The following is a 7,893-nucleotide window of genomic DNA, read 5'->3' on the forward strand; positions in this document are numbered from 1 at the left end:
CAGGTGCTATCTCGGTGCTCCTTCGGTGTCACCTTGCCCCGTTGCTTTGCCGGGAAAGCAGGGAGGGTGTGTGGGGGTGAGATAAGAAAGGGACCCGTCCCAAACCGTAAGGAGCAGCTGATGCAGGCGTGTGGAAACTCAGTCACTGCCGGGCAGGGAAGAGGGAACACGGGCTTCCAAATGCAGCAGTGGTTAATCAGCAATCTCTCTCTAAACATTTTCCGTGAGACAGAAGTGTGCTACTGCTCTTCCACTTATCACTGCTGTTACAAGGCATTAGTGAAGACCAGAGAGGAGTAGAGGTATCTCCAATTCCCAAGAGAATTTCGGCCAGCTCCCTTTTCAGCTGTATAGATTGTTGCTTGGAGGCCCTCGTGTTTGCTAACTCAGATGCTCCCCCCTTCAGCTTCATAAAAAGACGCACAGTATCTGCGTCTTTTCCTTGGCAAAATCCTAGGAGCACAGCTGATAACGAAGATCCTGGAGCTGAGCATCTGCTATTTGAGATGCATCCATGCACCACAGTACACAGAAGTACTTTCCCTCTCCTTATTTTATGGCCCAGCTCCATGAACTGCTGAGAGAAGACAGGCGTTGCTCAGTGAGACTCTTCACTTCTTGTTTTATCTGTGTTTTCCTACTCTATCCAAATTTCAAAATTTACATAATAAAAAAAGAAGAAAAAAATGTAACCACAGAAAAGAAGATGTGGCCTTTTTCACTTACTCCTCCTAATTAAGACAGAGTTTACCAGAGAGATTCTGCTCTGATGTAAAGCATCTCGGTCCAAAATGTTCTTGTTCATCATGGAAATACTAATAAGAGTCTATTGCAGAGATCTGAAGAAATTTTAAAATACCTGTTCTTCCTATACAGTCAGCTGTTCAAAGTTGAAAAGAGTATGGGAATTGGTAAGTGGAGGCAGGGATGGTCTGGGGTTTTTTATTTTCCCCAGGGCTGTTACAGAAACAGGAAATCGAATGGGTGGAAAACTACTGTCATCAATGCTGCACTTCCTCTGCTGATGGAGAATAACCATACCCAGGTTTTGGTCCTCACTTGCTGGGAGTGTATGCTGTACACCCCAGATAAAAGGATTTATCATGAAGGGACACTCTACTGGGAGAGCTGGAGTAGATAGCTCAGTTGAAAACACGTAGGCTTCATCTGCAGCATGAACTTAGGAATCTTCAGACACAATAATTTGGCTGAACTGACAACTAGATTTTAGGTTTCAGAGGAACCTGCTACACCTGAAGGGGGAACTAATTTTGCTTGCAGCAGACTGTTCTGTATCTGAGTCCTATCCTCATTAAACTGAAGAATCCTTGAGTCACCCAAAATCTAGAGAAAAGAAAAATCCCAAATGTCTGAGAGGGAAGAGGACACAGCCTGTGTCCTTGGGTCTAGAAGGCTTCTAAATGCATGTCCACTCATTTGACTGAAAAGTGTAAGGTGTGGCTGTTGATGGTTAGAGAAAGCCTTTGAGTCATACAAATCCAGTAGTTTAATGACTTGATCAACAATTAAGAGAGATTGAATGCCTGAAAAAACATCCGGACACAAAGGTTGATGATGTTTATCTGGTCTTGGATTTCCACCTACCCTGTGTTGGTTACTCATGGGAATATCAACAAAGTCAGGCACATGTGACATGCTGCTGGCAAACTGAAACAAATGACATGTACTGAGAAGGGCTGAGGGGTTTGAGTTTTTTAGTGTGTAAACATGTTGCTACATTGACAACAGCAGAAATGCTAATAACTTCCTTCTGCTTCAAGCAATTCCCATCAGATCCTCCGGTTCTGGTGTTGGGCTTTTTAAGTCTTTAAAAGGTTGTACTTTGGCCTACAATGCATTTTGCAGAGCTGATAAAGAAAAGGCTGTATTGTGCTCATACTACAACCACTTCCAAGTGATTGAGTCATTGCAAATCGTGCATGTGTGAAAAAACGAGGTGGTCCCTACAGTGTTTTGAACACTTACTGCATTTTTCTTTTTCAGAGAAGGAGAATCCACATTCCCAGAGAGAGTTCCTGTTTGCAATATGCTCTCTTCTTTCCAAGTGCTTCATAAAACGATTGCCTCAACCCAGTACTAATGGATTATAGATTAAGCAGAAATGAAAGGGCACAGGACTGTTCTTTCATATTGTCTCCCAATTTATCTTACTTAAGCAATAGATAATAATTGACAGAAGCAATTGAAGAGTCACAGTCTGATTTTTTTTATCACTAGAAGTCTGCACTATGTTTATGTTATCTTCTGTTTAGGGAGGTGGTTCTATGATCATCTGGGGTTTGGGGCAGTATCATTATGTTCTTACTGACATTCCAATGGACAGTTGCAAGTTGGCCCCACTGCAGTTCTCTGGAATGGATTTCAGTGCGGTACCTCTGAGGAGGGGCAAAGTGACTTTTAACCTCAGAGCTCTAAATTCAAGGTTCTGTTTGATTATATTCTTTTAATGTTTGTGTAACTTTAGTATTCATCTAACAAAATGGGATAAATACCTTTGTGTCAGCATAAACTATCTTGGGGTACTTAAAAAGTGCAAAGTCCATGCATAAAACATCTGAAAAGTTTTTTTTTCCAGTAAGGAAAAGGCATCTAGTGTTGGTGATATTTATTATCAGCAAGGGAATGGGAGAAAAAAAGTGCATTTGAAAAATTCAATTCAGCATTTCTCAAGACTTCCTCATGCATATTATTTATTTGTCTTTCCTTAAAATATGAATGAAGTCAGTGAAAATGCTCTGTGTTGGAGGCTCTTCAAATTTCAGATGGAAAAAGCCAGGCTGTGTTTGTGTTTGTACTCTCAGTGCTCATGAAAAAATCAATGATTGTGGCATTAGGAAGGGCTGCTTCTGTTGTCCCTTTCTTAAGCTTTGCTACTCTTACTATTATCTTCATATTCCCATGCATCCATATATTTTTCTTCCATGGTTCTTCTCTTCACTCTATCAAGGAGTATTTCTTGGCCCTTCATGGTGGTAAAATTGGTAGGAAAAAAGTGTTCAAAAAGAACTTATTTGGGACATGTTGGTGAGTGAGAAACTCAACTTGACCTGGCACTTGATTGCAGCCCAGAAGGCCAACAGCATCCTGGACAGTGTCAAAAGCAGGGAAGGGAGGTGATTCTCCCGCTCTAATTTTTCCTTGTGAGAAATTCCACTGGAATGTTGCATCTGGCTCTGGAGTCCTCAGTACAGGGAAGATGTGGACCTGTTGGAGTGCCACAAAAATAATTAGAGGCATGGAGAACCTTTGAAGACAGACTGAGAGAACAGAAGTTGTTCATCCGGCAGAAGAGAAGGCCCTGGGGCCGCCTAAAGCAGCTTTTGAGCACTTAATGGAGGGCTACAACAGAGCTGGAGAGGGACTTTTTACAAGGGCTTACAAGGGGGAATGGCTTTAAACTGGATGAGGGTAGATTCAGAATTTTCAGAGAAGTTGTGGATATGCCATCTCAGGAGGTATTCAAGGCCAGGGTGGGTGAGGCTTTGAGCAACCTGGTCTAGTGGAAGGTGTCCCAGCCTATGGCAGGGGGGTTGGAACTAGATTATATTTATGGTCCCTTCTAACCCAGACCATTCTATGATTCTATGATAATTTCTCTTCTTCCCTTAACTATGTTTCCTTCAATTAAATGTATTTCAATTCATCAGGCATAGCAGGTATTGTTTTACTCTCTGTTTGGGTGACTGAAGATACCTTCAACAGCTGCTGCAACCGGAAGACTGCTCAATATTTGTCTCCCTTGGGATGACTCTTGTAGGATCTGATTTGCATGAAATCAGCTCCCTGCCTTTGACTACAGCTGGCAAACTGCTAAATACAAAATCATGGTTAATAGAGGACCATTGAAAGTGAGCAACTATCTTGAGGACATTTGCCTTATCAATTTTTTCATTAAAAATATTAACAGAAGCTGCTACAGAACTTAGAGAATTTTTGAAAAAGCGCAGTAGAACTGGATGTTGAATCCATGTTCAATTTCTTCCCGTCTTCAAGGAAGATTTATTGCAGTAAAGCCTTCTCAGTTTTATTTACCTGTTTTCATTCCTTCATAATCACTTCAAAGCAGTGATTATCACAAAAGGAAAAATAGTTGCATTTCACACAAAAGACCAAAATATCTTAGAATGCTTTAGAATCATGTAACACCTCCCTCCAAAATGAAATAACTTCTGTATACATTTGGTAAACTCTTTTTCTGTGTAACATTAACACTGTGGCACCAGCTGAATTCAGTGAAGTCAGAAATAAGCTCAATGAATCTTCTTCCTTTAGGCAATTTCTTAGATTTTCTTCAGCATGTTAAGAGTGAAGATTATTTATAAAAATTGTATACAAATGAAATTTTTAATTTTTAAAAAATTTCTAGCCATGTTTTAGATAAATACAGATTTCAACAAGTCTGTCACAGTGTACTGCAAATATGACTTCTTAGAATTTAGGATTACATAATGTTGTGACTGGAACAATTTTCTTATGACAAAACATAGAAAATTTAGACTCTGATTGAGTTGCTCAATGTTTGTTACTATTTTAGAGGATTGTTAACATTAAACAGAGGTATTTTTTGGTACTAAAGTCATCTTTCAGGCATTACTTAGTGCATCTTGAATACCTTTGTAGTACAAGACAAACCTGTACTTGACACAGGACACTGTATGCACACGATTGGCCCCATTGATTGCAACAGAAATTATCATGCACATAAAGTAGGAACATCCTTAAAATATCTTGATGACTTGTGGAGATGGCTTATTTTCCTATCAGTCTAAAAATATGACCTAACTGGTTCTGATTACATCTTAGAATTTCAAGTAAGTACTTTCTTTACAATCTTTGCAATCAGGAAATGTAATACCAGGAAGAAATTAATCCCTCCTTGCAGTGCATCACCTAATTTAAAAATCATCTATAAATTAAACAACGATATTTGGCTAAACCCTTGGAAATATCAGGTAACTATACGTTTTTGAATCCTTTAAAGTATGCTAAAGTAGGAGAATTTGTATAGATGTGCAAACATCAGTACGTGGTATTGTAGTGTGTATGCTCTGGATTGCTGCATAATTTTTAGTGGGTTTTTTTTTGAATATTTAAAACTTCAGCATTAACTTCACAGGTTTCTTGTTTTCTCTATACTCAAAAGAGTTCAGCACACTAAAACTTAAAACCTAAACCAAGAAAGAAGATTCCAGGATGCTCATTTTTATTATCCTAAAACACTTTTTTCAACATGTTGAGGTTTTTGGCTACATACAAAAACAAAAGAAAAAAAATCCCCCAAAAAACCCCATTCTTTTTAGCAGATCTCCACAGGAGTGCTTCTGTTTCACAGCAGGGAAATGAAATGATGTCTTTTTATTCTGTTCTCTGCTAAGCTGTTTTTCTTTTCTAGAAAAGGAGATAAAACTCCTTAGAAAAAAAATCCAGTGTCGTAGACATTGTGGATTAATGCATCTGTTCTAATTAACAGTTTCATAGAGGATGCCACTAGCATAGTGAAAACCAAACCCACCAAAGCAATTTGCTCTGGTGCATGTCAACTTGCTCACTACTTTACATTAAAAATATTTTAATCTGCAGAAACTAGGGAAAAAAAAGCAATGCCAATTATTCATGACACTTCTGAAAATTGAGGAAGAAAATTGGATTGTGCCGGGGTAATGATACTGGTAAATAAAGCAGAGGAAATAAGAGTGCGACAAGTGAAGACGACGGGTGATTTTTAGCATTAATGAGAGATGGTTCACGGCCACGCGATGGCAGCAGAGGCTGCGGAATGAGGGTTGTTTTTAACACTAAACCACGGATAAACGGGATATACCCTGGTACTTCGGATTCCAGAAAATATACATTATGTACATTTGCACTTAAAGAACTGGCATGTTTATCAGACCAGAAGTTTCTGTGGAGCGGGGCTGCATACTTTTTATCACAAAAAAAAAAATGTTTGGGGCAATTTTTTTTCCAGTAAGACAATTTTTTTAATCTCATTTGCCAATATTTCTGTCTTCCTCAGTTACTCAATTTAGTTACACAAAGGATAGATAATTTCAATAAAAACAAGACAGTTGCTTCCTTTTCCCTAATTTTTTTTCTAGTACTTTTCTCCACAGGAAAGAACTGTGGTATAAAATCCCTTTTGGGCAAAACCAGAAAATTAAAATCTAGAATGCTTTCAGTTTTCAGGAGGAGGACTAAAAAACATGCTTGTTTTAAAATAGAGTCTTGAACTAAGGAAGCAGAATTTTTTTTCTCAGATCAGTATAAATGAATAAGCTCTACCTCTGTAATTTAAAAAGAAAACTGCAATCTGCTCATTGTATCCAAGATAGCTGTTCTTTCTCAATTCATAGGCAGCTATTTATATATATATATTCCTTCATATGACAAGTTCTAAGAACTCAGGATTTGTGCAAGATAGTAAACAAAATATTGCAACTCTACAAGTTAAAAAATATCTTTCCAAGAAGTTGAGATTTTTTTCTTCTGAAATGTATAAAAGCAAGACTTTCCTATAGAATTCTTTCCTGCAAAAGACACAGTTCCTTTCTGTGTTCTGTTTCCATTATGTGTTCCAGATACTACACTGCAAGTTCAGCTTTAATCAAACAAGACAGTCCAGGAAAACCTCAATCAAAGCATCTCTTCAATCCAGGCAAATACTTATATTAGAATTTCCTGCTGGAGCATGACATTTTGCAGATCTGAAAGGCAGCCAGGCAGAGTTTGGACCAGCAGCTCTCTCTATGGCTTTGATAGACAGGAGCACGAGCTGGATGTTCTCCAAAGTCCTATTTCCTGTGACTCTGTGAGAGTTGTCTTGAAAATTGCCCTACCCTTCAGAAGGGTGGCAGCTGCTCTTACAGAAAGTCACTCACACAAAAGTGTATGCTTTCCAACAAAACCAAGGAGGCTATAGGGTATGCACAGCACTGAATTCTGCACAAACCAGAGGTCTTCTCTCTTGGCCCCTTAATGGATTGCTCCAATATGGCAGAAAGTAGTGAGGAAGACCATAATCTCCAGCTGGGGGATTGACCCAGCAACATACATAATTTTGGGTAGCCAGAAGAGAACTTGTTCACTAGCTCATATTTCACATCCAAACTCCTGCACTGGATGAATATGAATGAGTCTTTGCAATTAGAGAGAGTTTGCCTAAAGCACGGTGGATTCCCTTCCTCCAACCTCTGATTCAACTGCTCTGCCATGACTACCTGAGGTGTTCAAAGCAAGCACTGTCTCAACACGGCCAGCAAGACTGTAAATAAGCCTTTCACAGATAAGCCTTGCTTGCTCATGATGCAGCAGCTTAAGGCATTACTGCTCTGCCAGTCTGAAAGTGGAAAAAAACCCCATAGTCCCATTCTTCTACTGGTCCTAGGTTGGAGGGGGGTTATGAGTATAATTTTTAGACTGTAGACCTAAAAAGCAAATAAATAAATTATCTGCCAGCTCTAGTACTGATGGTTTAGATGGAATTTTCTCCCACAATCTGAGGACTGATAGATTAAATTACCTGCAGTGTGAACACATGGATTCACAAGGGACAGTCCTCTTTAACCAATGTGATTATGATACAGTCACACATCTATTGGCTGAAGGGAAGACAGTGAATGCAGTTTTTCTGGATTTTAGTAAGGCTTTTGATATTGTCCCTCACATCATCATTTCTGACAAGTTATCCAAACATGGGATGAGCTGGTTCACAATGCACTGGGTGAAGAACTGGCTGAAGGACAGGGCTCACATGGTTGTGGTGAATGAGTTCACATCTGGGTGGTTACGGGTCAGCAGCAGTGCTCCTCAGGGCTCAATCCTCTCCTCTCCTCTCCTCTCCTCTCCTCTCCTCTCCTCTCCTCTCCTCTCCTC

This window comes from Geospiza fortis, unplaced genomic scaffold (assembly GCF_000277835.1).
Source record: "Geospiza fortis unplaced genomic scaffold, GeoFor_1.0 scaffold53, whole genome shotgun sequence".
Lineage (NCBI taxonomy): Eukaryota > Metazoa > Chordata > Aves > Passeriformes > Thraupidae > Geospiza > Geospiza fortis.